This window comes from Papaver somniferum, chromosome 9 (assembly GCF_003573695.1).
Source record: "Papaver somniferum cultivar HN1 chromosome 9, ASM357369v1, whole genome shotgun sequence".
Taxonomy (NCBI): Eukaryota; Viridiplantae; Streptophyta; class Magnoliopsida; order Ranunculales; family Papaveraceae; genus Papaver; species Papaver somniferum.
The window spans coordinates 51,679,731-51,691,892 of record NC_039366.1 but is presented as its reverse complement, the minus strand read 5'-3'; the positions used below and the strand labels follow the sequence as shown (position 1 = coordinate 51,691,892).

General features: G+C 40.3%; 1 pseudogene; it reads right to left on the bottom strand.

Annotated features, from left to right (window-relative positions):
• Positions 1 to 401: 401 nt before the first annotated feature.
• LOC113314547 lies at positions 402 to 501 on the bottom strand (annotated as a pseudogene).
• Between the last annotated feature and the right edge of the window lie 11,661 nt (positions 502 to 12,162).

The window sequence follows — 12,162 nt, the reverse complement described above, 5'->3', positions numbered from 1 at the left end:
TTGAGGAAAGAATCCCTGATAGTCCAATAGCGCCAGAAATGGCAACTTTGAAAGCCTTGTTGAATCCTACTAGGACTACTCGTCCCTCGTGTATCAGGTTACCTGAAACTGAAGCAAATTATGAACTTAAGCCTGGAACCTTACAGTTGCTCCCAATCTTTTTAGGAAAAGAAAATGAAAACCCTATTTCCATGTTAGGTACTTTGAGGAAATTTGTAGTACCCTGAAAATTAGAAATCTTGATGATGATGCTTTAAAACTCAGGTTATTACCCTTTTCCTTAAAAGATAAAGCCAAGTCGCGGCTGTATAGTTTGGCTTCCGAATCAATTGAAACCTATGAACAACTTACATCTGCCTTTTTGAACAAGTTTTTCCCTAGGCACAAAACCTCGTCTATTAGGACGCAAATCTGCACGTTTACACAACAGGAGGGAGAATCTTTGTATAGGTATTTGGAAAGGTTCAATGATTTATTAGCCCAATGTCCTCATCATGGTTTAGAAAAGGTTAGGTTAGTTCAGATCCTTTATGAGGGTTTAGATTATCCCACCACAACTACAGTAGAGTCCATGTGTACAGGTGGGTTTGAAAACCAAACAGTTGATGATGCGATGACATATTTGCATGAAAACGCCGAAAAGACCCAACAATGGGAAAGCAATAGGGTACCCCAGAAAATAATTCTTCTAGGCAGAGGAAACGTTAATAGGGTAGAAGGAAGCTTTGAATCAGATGCCAAAATTGCTGCTATAACGAAAAGGTTAGAAGCTTTAGAAGTGGGTCACACTAGTGGTAGATTGGAGCCTTTTTGGGAAGGCCAGAATAATGAAGAGCAAGCCAATGCTCTCTATAATAACACTAGGTATGATAACCGTCCGAAGTTTGACCCATATTCAGAAACCTATAATCCTGGTTGGAGAAACCATCCGAACCTTTTATGGTTCAAGGGCCAGAGTCAAGGTCAGTTTAGTAATACTAATGCTTCCCCAGGTTTTGGTTACACTAAGAATTCATCAGGCCCAGAAAACAAAACTACTATCTTAGAGGAATCTATTAAGATGTTAGCAAAAACTCAGGATATGTTAGCACAGAGCCCAATTAGTTTTCAACAGGAAACCAAGCCGAACTTTCAAACTAATACTCAGAGCCTTGATAAGCTAGAACTTCAAGTCGGCCAAATAGCTAAGACCTTAAGTGAGACAGATAATGGAAGGCTCCCTAGTCAGACTACCCCCAACCCTAGAGGAGTTCATGAAATAGGTGCAAAACCATCGAATCAATTGAATGCTATTAGAACCCTTAGGAGTGGTAGAGTAGTAGACAATCAGGTAACCATGCCCGATAGTGAACATACTGTAGTTCACCCCTCAGGACCACTAACTGAGGGGACTGATAAAATTTTCGATGATGCCAATTCGGTTCCTGAGAGGTCTGATTCTGTGCCTAGAGTCCCATTTCCCCAGCTATTAGCATCAACAAAGAAGGAATCGAACTTTAATGACGTATTGGAGGTTTTTAAGCAAGTTACCATAAACCTTCCTTTATTAGATGCAATTAGGCAAATTCCTGCTTATGCCAAGTTCCTTAAGGATATGTGTACGCGAAAGTGAAAACTTAGCGTCCATAAGAAAGCATTTTTAGCTAGTCATGTAAGTTCAATCATTCAGAACACTACCACTCCAAAGTACAAAGACCCAGGTTCCCCAACCATTGCTTGTACAATAGGTAAACACCGGGTAGAAAAAGCTTTACTTGACTTAGGAGCCAGTGTGAACTTACTGCCGTACCATGTGTACTTACATCTAGGACTTGGTGAAATGAAACCTACTCAGATAACACTGCAGTTAGCTGATAGGTCTGTCAAAATTCCTCGAGGTGTTATCGAGGATGTTCTTATTGAGGTCGACAAGTTTATTTATCCAGTGGATTTCGTGGTCCTAGATACCCAACCTATCCCTGACCCAGAGAACCAGATACCTGTGATTTTAGGTCGCCCATTCTTAGCTACGTCTAATGCGATCATAAACTGTCGAAATGGTGTGATGAATTTATCCTTTGGTAATATGACTATCGAAATGAACATTTTTAATGTCAGTAAGCTACCTTATGAGCTAGATGACACATGTGTTAAAGAGGTGAATATGATAGAATCCTTAGTTCAGGAGTCATTACCAAACATCTTGTCTGAAGACCCATTAGAGAGTTGTCTATCCCTCTTTGGTTTAGATTTTTACGATGATAGTACCATTGAACAAGTGAATGCTCTATTAGATTCTACCCCTGTGTTAGACACTGATAGATGGAAAGCTAGGTCGAACCATTACAAGATTCTTAGACTACCTCAGTTCCTTCCTTAGAAGAGCCCCCTAAGTTAGACCTCAAACCACTACCAGATAACCTGAAGTATGTGTTTTTAGGCCCATCTGAGACTTTACCTGTGATTATTGCTGCCGACTTGGATAATGATCAGGAAAGTAGGCTAGTAAAAGTACTTCAAGATAATAAGGAAGCTTTAGGGTGGTCTATAACAGACATTAAGGGTATTAGTCCTATCGTTTGTATGCATCAGATTCATTTAGAGGAAGACTCCAAACCGTCTAGGGAGATGCAACGTCGACTGAACCCTAACATGAAAGAAGTAGTTCGAAAAGAGGTGCTTAAGTTGTTAGATGCGGGTATTATCTACCCAATTTCAGACAGTAAGTGGGTCATCCCCGTTCAGGTTGTTCCCAATAAATCAGGTATCACTGTAGTCCAGAATGAGGATAATGAGTTAATCCCAACCCGAGTGACCACGGGATGGCGTGTCTGTATCGACTATAGGAAATTGAACAAGGTCACAAGGAAGGATCACTTTCCCCTTCCTTTTATCGACCAAATGCTAGAGAGATTAGCTGGATATAGTTTCTATTGCTTTTTAGATGGCTTTTCTGGATGTAATCAGATCATTATTGCCCCAGAAGACCAAGAGAAAACCACTTTTACCTGTCCCTTTGGTACATTCGCGTATAGACGCATGCCTTTCGGGCTGTGTAATGCCCCTGCGACTTTTCAGCGTTGTATGATGAGCATATTTTCTGATATGGTAGAATGGTTTTTAGAGGTCTTTATGGATGATTTTTCAGTGTTTGGTTCATCTTTTGATGAGTGCTTGCATCATTTGACATTAGTGTTGACTAGGTGTAAGGAAAAGAATTTAGTGCTTAATTGGGAAAAATGCCATTTCATGGTTAAATCAGGAATTGTTTTAGGGCACATCATTTCTTCAAAGGGTATAGAGGTAGACAAAGCCAAAGTTGACCTTATTAAGACTTTACAGGTCCCAAAAACAGTAAAAGACATTAGGTCATTCCTAGGGCATGCAGGTTTTTACCGTCGATTCATTAAGGATTTTAGCTTTATTTCTAGACCTCTTTGCAGTTTGCTTGCAAAAGATGTTAAGTTTGTCTTTGATGATGCTTGTTTAGAGGCTTTTGAGAAACTTAAAAATTTACTCACTACCGCTCCCATAGTCCAGGCACCCAACTGGAACCTACCCTTTGATATTATGTGTGATGCTTCAGATTATGCTATAGGCGCTGTGTTAGGTCAACGAGTAGAAAAATTACTTCATGTGATTTACTATGCTAGTAAAACTATGAATGATGCCCAATTGAACTATACAACTACCGAGAAGGAACTGCTAGCCATCGTGTTTGCCTTGGATAAGTTTATATCCTACCTATTAGGTTCTAAGATCGTAATCTATACCGATCATGTTGCTTTGAAATACCTTTTGTCTAAGAAGGACACCAAACCTAGATTGATTAGGTGGATCCTATTGTTACAAGAATTTTCTCCAGATATTAGAGACAAAAAAGGTGCTGAAAATGTAGTAGCAGACCACTTATCCAAGTTAGTTGTTAGTTCCCCTAGTGATGCCCTTCCTATAAGGGATAACTTTCCTGACGAACAATTGTTCCCTGTTTCCCAATCACCTTGGTATGCAAATATAGTGAATTATCTTGTTACTGGCCGTACCCCTCAACATTGGGGTAAACAAGATCGTTCTAGGTTTTTAGCCGAGGTTAAGAATTTCTTTTGGGACGACCCTTATTTTTTTAAGTATTTTCCCGACCAGATTATTAGGAGATGTGTACCTGAGAGTGACCAGTCCAATATTCTCTCCTTTTGTCATGAACATGCTTGTGGGGGTCATTTTAGTGCTAAGAAGACTGTTGCTAAGATATTGCAGTGTGGATTTTACTGGACTTCACTGTTTAAAGACTCCCATAGTCACTGTGTTTCTTGTGATCATTTCCAGAGGTTAGGAACCATTTCCCGTAGAAATATGATGCCTTTGAACCCTATTTTAGTGATTGAGGTATTTGATGTGTGGGGCATTGATTTTATGGGTCCATTTCCTAATTCTTTAGGTTATCTTTACATACTTGTCGCTGTAGACTATGTGTCTAAGTGGGTTGAGGCGGTTCCGTGTAAAACAAATGACCATAGGGTCGTAATTAAGTTTTCGAAAGAGAATATACTTACACGTTTTGGTACACCGCGAGCTATAATTAGTGATGTGGTGTGATGATAAGATGCACACAAAACACTTGCAAGTATACAAGGTCAAGATTTGTAATAAAAGGGTGAGTAAGGGTTTGTCCACAGGGAGAGGAGCATATGAGAAGTTTTCCTAGGCTAACAAGAGTGGCAATGCACTATGGCAGTGAGCTAAAGGCAAACAAGGTTTCAGGCATACAAACAAGAACACAAGGTAAAGCAATAGAGAAACAGGCTAAGAACCACAACAGGGAAAGATAAGCAAAGAACCAAAAATGCAGGGTAAAACAATAAAGAGCAGTTAAGAAAAGCAACAAACAACCAAGGCTTGGCAGCCAAGGGCAAGAGGCAGGATTGTGCACTGACTTCAGTGCACAGTAGCTACAAGGTGCAAGAAAATAAAAAGCAAGAAAATATAACTGAAATTGCAAACACACAGGACTTGAAATTATAATTGACTGAAAGAGAAGTGGTGGGTAAGCCAAGGCATATGATCCACCTTGTATCCTAATCAAGTGACATGGTCTAGGTTATGTTCATTCCTAAGCATACAACTAGAAATGAAAGAACACCAACTTGCTCACTAGTCTACCCCTAGCATTGGCTGTCTTTTGACAGTACAGCCAATCACAGGCTCTATGACATTGGCATCTCTCATTTGCACAATCAAACACAAGCAGGAAAACTATCCTAGCTCATTACACTTGACAGTGCACAAGGCTTCACTGAGCCTTGGCCTGAAGCTGATTAGCTCATGCTAACCATGATAGGCACACATCATCACATGTAAATAATTCAACACAATTGCAACATATCAGATAACTAAAACATAGCAATTCAACTGTCACTGAAGCACTGAAATTTGAAGCATAAAATTTAGCAATTCTCTACTGGCTAGTCCAGAGAGGTATAGTCTCCTCTACATACTTCAAAACAATTTATACCCATTACACTAATTGGTTTTCCCCCAATTTTCCCCAAATCAGTAGAACTAGGGTTTGGTGAAATTGATTTACCTACTGTTGATGAGATACTCGCTCCATCTCGTCGACCCATCTTCTATTTCTCTTCTGAGTCATCTCCCGCTCCAATTGCTGCTCTAACATCAACTTATATCTTCAATTTCTCACCTAGGGTTTCAGTGAGCAGAGATGAGAAATTGAGGAGATTAGTTGATGTAAAACGTGATAGTGATGATGGGTTAGGTAGAGTGATTTGGGGAGAAATAGTGGAGTGATTTGGGGTGAGGTGGTGGTGATGGAGACGGACATGGTGGTGGTACGGGTATGGTGGTTCTGCAGAGGGGGTGATGGAGGAGATGGTTCGATGGAGAAAGGGAAGGGTGCGTTTGTTTGAGGTGTAGGTGCTCGGTCGCTAGGGTGTGAGGCGAGTGTATCGAGTTTGATGATCTGCGACGCTGAGCCGTGGGATAGGGAGATGAAAGATCAATCGGACGGTGAGATGAAGTGAAGCTTGTAGCGACCGCTGGATTTTTATACAACGAATAACGGCTCAGATGGGTTAGGTGTTGTAGTGTAGGCGGAGATATCAAACTTGATGAACAGCAAGGGAGCGACCGTTGGATTCAACTACCATCTAATCTGAAGGCTTGGAATTTCAGCGCTGTGGTGCTTGGCAGAGACTTCAGATTTTGATGCTCTATGAAGGAGCGACCATCGGATGCTTCGGAACTGATCTGACGGCTGAGAACGGAGGCGCTTTTGTGTGTAGAAAATGAGGTTGTGCGCACCATTCTTCGCGGCTTCCTTGCGTAATTTCTCCCGGCTTTTCACTACTTTTCTGCTCTTTTCGCTCCGCGACTCATCCGAACTTTTTATTACCTAAAAATGCAAAATTAATTAATAAAAATATTTATTCTTGAAAACAATGAAAATACAGAATATGGGATAAAATGTAGAATTAATGCAAAGATGAGTTAAAATGCCAACAAAAAGGGATAAATATATACAATATTTGGCACTCATCAAATACCCCCAAACCTGAATTTTACTTGTCCTCAAGTAAAACAAAACTAAGGAAATCCTAACTATACCACTGTCGCTGGTCTCTCGAATGCATTTAGCGTATGCACTAAGCCTTTTAAACCACTAAGTGTCCCTAGTGGACGAGTTGAAGTCTCGTGAAGGTTTGCTTAGAACGTACCTACAAAGTTCTAGGTCAAAATATAAGCTCAGATTCCATCAAACGTGACATGTGCAAAACAGTTAAGCTCACAGCAAAATGGAGATGTCAATCTAGCTATCGAAGGCACAATCCTAGCACTGATAACAAAAAGACATGTGATAAGAGTGTAAAGTGTATCTACACATGTGTAAAGAAAGATCTGAAGTCATGACTACTAATCACCAAGAGATAGTTTCTCAGGCTAAGAACTGAGGTCGAAATCTAGCTAGCTGTCCGGACTTTACGAGAATTGTGAATGAGTTGGAGGTATTTCACAATTACTCGCGTTGTACATCAATGGCATACACCCTCCTTGCTTATTACAAAAACAACAAAAATGACTCTTTACATGACTCTTATTTACATTGACTATTCTCTTTTTATTTTTGGAACAAGAGATGATGGAATTGATAAATACTTGATTTTTTTTTTGTATTTTTTGATTTTTTTCTGATACATCGTTTTTTTTTTTTTTTTTTTTTTTTTTTTTTTTTTTGAACTGAACACTTTTGATAATACAAAAGGAAAAAAAAATTACATGACACTTTGCAAGAGGTAGCCCTTTTTGATGCACCCAGTTAAATTCGATGGTTGTCTTTCTTAATGTAACCTCCACCTTCTATCCCAACCAACCAAAGAACAAGCTAGTCCAGTTTCGTTCAGTATTCTAAAGTGATTGGCAATCGTAACTTCCTATCAACACCTTGAAGATCGAGGCCATACATGTATTGGTAGATCGTGCGCGTGCAAATTTCTTATCACTATGTGAATTGTGCTAGAATCAGGGTGCCTAAATATCTAGACTAAGACTCCTAATAAAAATACATATTTGCACAAGAGTCAACATTTCAAGGTAAATGAGCTCCATTTTTATGATTTTTTTTTTTTTTTTTTTTTTTTTTTTTTTGAATTTTTTTTTTTTCAAAAAAGAAGGAGTTCGTTTTCAATTATAGCAATTATCATGGTATCTACTCTATACCCCCAAACCTAAACTAAACATTGTCCTCAATGTTTCAAATATGGAAAGAATTATAAAACAATATATGAAGAGGAACATGCTGAGTAGAGTAAAAGGAGAGAGAATACCCGATTGTACGGTGGTAGCTCGATTAAAACTCCGTTATTCAAGGCAAAAATCCATCATATTAGCAGTCACAATGGATGAGCACAAAATATACACAAAAGGAAATTTAACTAACACATTATCTACAAGAAAATTTTGGTTTTTAATGGGATTGGACTTTTTGGAAAAAATTTGGTTTTGTTGGGATACATTTGGTTTTGATGGGAAAACGAAAAATTTTGGTTTTTAGGGAAACATTTGGAAAACTGTTTGGTTATTTAGGGAAAGAGTGGACCAGTTTAGTCCACATAGACTGGGTCCTCCAGGTCGGTTGTTTCAATGTCGGGTGGAAATGGCTCAAGGAATGGCTTTAATCTCTGCCCGTTGACTTTGAAAACGTTCTTGTTGGAGACATCCTCCAGCTCTACAGCTCCATGAGGAAAAACTGTGCGTACTAGGTACGGACCCTTCCATCTGGAACGCAGTTTTCCTGGAAAAAGATGTAATCGGGAGTCATACAGCAAGACTTTCTGACCAGGAGTGAAGGATTTGCGCAGAATACGCTTATCATGAAATATCTTCATCTTTGCTTGTACAGCTTGGCACTGTCATAAGCCTCATTTCTCAATTCTTCCAACTCGTTGAGTTGAAGTTTCCTTTGAATTCCAGCTTCGTCCAGAGAAAAGTTCAGCTCTTTGATTGCCCAGTAGGCACGATGTTCTAATTCCACAGGTAGATGGCACGGCTTTCCATACACTAGACGATAGGGGGACATGCCAATTGGTGTCTTATAAGCTGTTCTATAGGCCCACAAAGCATCATTCAATCTCAATGACCAATCTTTCCTGGACGGGTTGACCGTCTTCTCCAGAATGTGCTTAATTTCCCTATTAGACACTTCCACTTGTCCACTAGTCTGAGGGTGGTACGGAGTAGCAACCTTGTGAGTTATGCCATACTTGCGTACTAAAGACTCAAAGTACTTGTTACGAAAATGTGAACCGCCGTCACTGATGATAGCTCTAGGGGTACCAAAACGTGAAAATATGTTCTCCTTTAGAAATGAAAGTACCACCTTGTGGTCATTTGTTCTGGTTGCTATGGCTTCTACCCACTTAGAAACGTAATCAACTGCGACTAGGATGTACAACTTGCTGTCAGACATGGGAAATGGACCCATGAAGTCTATCCCCCAAACATCAAAAATCTCCACAATCAAAATGGGGTTATAACCGGAAAAGCCATCTAGAAAACAGTAGTGACTGTGTCCAGACACACGTTCTAGCATTTGGTCAATGAAAGGGAGCGGGAAGTGATCCTTCCTTGTTACTGTGTTCAACTTCCTGTAGTCGATGCATACTCGCCATCCTGTGATTGTACGAGTAGGGACTAATTCATTCTTGTCGTTCTGAACAACAGTAATGCCTGACTTCTTAGGCACAACTTGAATGGGACTAACCCATTTGCTATCGGGAATTGGGTATATGATACCCGCATCAAGTAGTTTCAGGATCTCTCCTTTGACTACATCTCTCATGTTAGGATTAAGTCTCCTTTGCATTTCCCTCGATGGTTTGGCATTCTCTTCAAGGTTAATGTGGTGCATGCAAATGGTGGGACTAATTCCTTTGAGATCTGAGATGGTCCATCCTAAGGCCTCTTTGTGTTCCTTAAGTACTTCTAAAAGCTTACTTTCCTGTTCCGTGTCTAAACATGATGAAATAATGACAGGTAAAGTATCAGAAGAACCTAGGAATGCGTACTTCAACGTACTAGGCAATGGTTTCAATTCAAGCTTGGGTGGCTCAACAATGGATGGAATAAGCTTGGAATCAGAGAATAGGGGTTGTTCCACTTCATATTTCCTTTCAGTGACGTCCATTTGAGGTACAGATTCGAGCAGAGATAGGACGTCACTACAGTATGCATCATCATAGAAATCAGGGTTAAAGTTCTCCATACATGCTTGAAAGGGGTCAACGGATAGAATGTTAGTCAACGAATCTTGCATTAATCCTTCAATCATATTAACTTCATGTACATCATCATCATCAAGATTCACAGGTTGTTGACTAATATCGAACACATTCAATTCTACCGTCATGTTACCAAAAGACAGTTTTAACACTCCATTCCGACAGTTGATGATCGCGTTGGACGTAGCCAAGAAAGGACGTCCTAAGATGACAGGAATGTGACAGTCTGGGTTTTGTACAGGTTGAGTGTCTAAGACAATGAAGTCTACGGGAAAATAGAATTTGTCAACCTTGATCAAAACATCTTCCACCACTCCACGAGGAATCTTGACAGATCGGTCTGCCAGTTGTAGAGTGATAGATGTTGGTTTCAACTCCCCAAGACCTAACTGCTCATAAACAGAATATGGCAGTAGGTTAACACTTGCACCTAGGTCTAATAACGCTTTATTGACCGTGTGTTCTCCTATAGTGCAAGAAATTGTTGGACATCCTGGATCCCTAAACTTGGGTGGAGTTTTGTTCAGAATGATGGAACTCACCTGCTCAGCTAAGAAAGCACGTTTTTGCACATTGAGCTTGCGCTTTTGAGTACACAAGTCTTTGAGGAATTTGGCATAAGCAGGGATTTGCTTGATTGCTTCAAGAAAAGGAATGTTGATGTTGACTCTCTTGAACAGATCTAACATCTCATTGTAATGGGTACTTTTCTGTTGATAGATCAATCTTTGAGGAAATGGGCAACAGGAAGATGAGTTGGCAAAGGGACATTCACAGCAGTAGAATTGTCAGATTTTCCAACTTGCTCAGATTCTTTGGTTTTCTGGGGTTGTGGAGACAACGTGGAATTTGTATCAGACTCATTAGGTTCGCCTACGTTGTTCTCGATGACTTTACCACTTCGGAGGGTGGTAATGGCATGGATTTGATCAGGTGAGGTTTCAGTGCAGGATGTTGTGCCTGTTTGAAATATCCTCTTTGGATTTTGTTGGGGTTGGCTCGGAAGTTTACCCTTTTCTCTCTCACATATTTGATCCATCTTTTGATCTAGATTTTTCTGACTTTGCATCAAACTCTGGAACATTTCCTCTAAGGTGGACAATCTCTTGTCGGTATTGTGTTGAGGATATGATTGTTGTTGAGAGTTTGATTGTTGTTGAGGGTTTCTCGGGTGTTGATAACCTTGATTGTTCTGATATCCCTGATTGTTTTGATAGCTCTGATTGGGTTGAGATGGTCCTCCTTGAGTGGGTCCTTTTGACCATGAAAAGTTAGGGTGGTTTCTCCATCCTGGATTGTAGGTCTGTGAATAAGGGTTATGCTCTGGTTTTGAAACATGGCATGTGCCTGTTCAAGCCTAGACTCCTGGACTGCAAGCAAATCTGGACAATTTTGGAATTGATGGTTGGGGTCGTTACAAGCAGCACAAACAGATGAAGCGACATGTTCTCGGAGAGTAGTGGTGGAAGGTTTTGAATTTTTATGTAGTTCTAACTCTTCTAATCTCCTAACTATTGATGCCATGTTTGCTCTACCCTCAAAATCCGCTTCAATCCTAAAAGCCTTTGCTTCGGATGTAGTCTTTCTGGTTTCACGGATGGATTCCCACTGTTGCGTCTTTTCAGCTACTTCAATCAAGAAGTCCCAAGACGCGTCAGCAGTTTTATCTACGAATAGACCATTACACATCGACTCAACCGTTGTTCGGGTGGACACATCTAGACCTTCATACAAAATTTGCACAAGTCTCCATTTTTCAAAACCATGATGGGGACATTGGAGCAATAATTCATTGAATCTCTCCAGGTATCTAGCTAAGGTCTCACCTTCTAATTGCACAAAGCTATTCAGACTTTGACGAATTGTCGCAGTCTTGTGGTTCGGGAAAAACTTTTTGAAAAACTCCTTTATGAGGTCATCCCATGTCATGATGGATTGAGGCTGTAAAGCATAGAGCCAGGCCTTTGCCTTATCTTTCAGGGAGAAAGGAAAAAGCCTTAACTTCAGGGTTTCGTCGGTCATTTGAGTGAAACGCAGAGTTCCACAAATTTCCTCGAATTCTCTCACGTGGTGGTACGGGTTTTCATTCTCAACACCTCTAAAAATAGGAAGCATCTGTATTGTGCTAGATTTCAGCTCATAATGGCCATTAGCCTCGGGCAGCAAAATACAAGAAGGTTGACTGGCTCTAGTTGGGTACATATAATCCTTGAGGGTACGTGGTTCTCCCATTGTTTCTGGTTGATCTGGACTGTCTCCCTCAGAACTTAGAATTTCGATAGGTTCGTCTGGGTTAATTCTAACAAGTCTGTTTGTCTGGTCTCTGTAGGTCACAATCATGTCCTAGTAGGTACCTTAACTAACATGTTGGTCAGACAGAGCAATCGGAAAC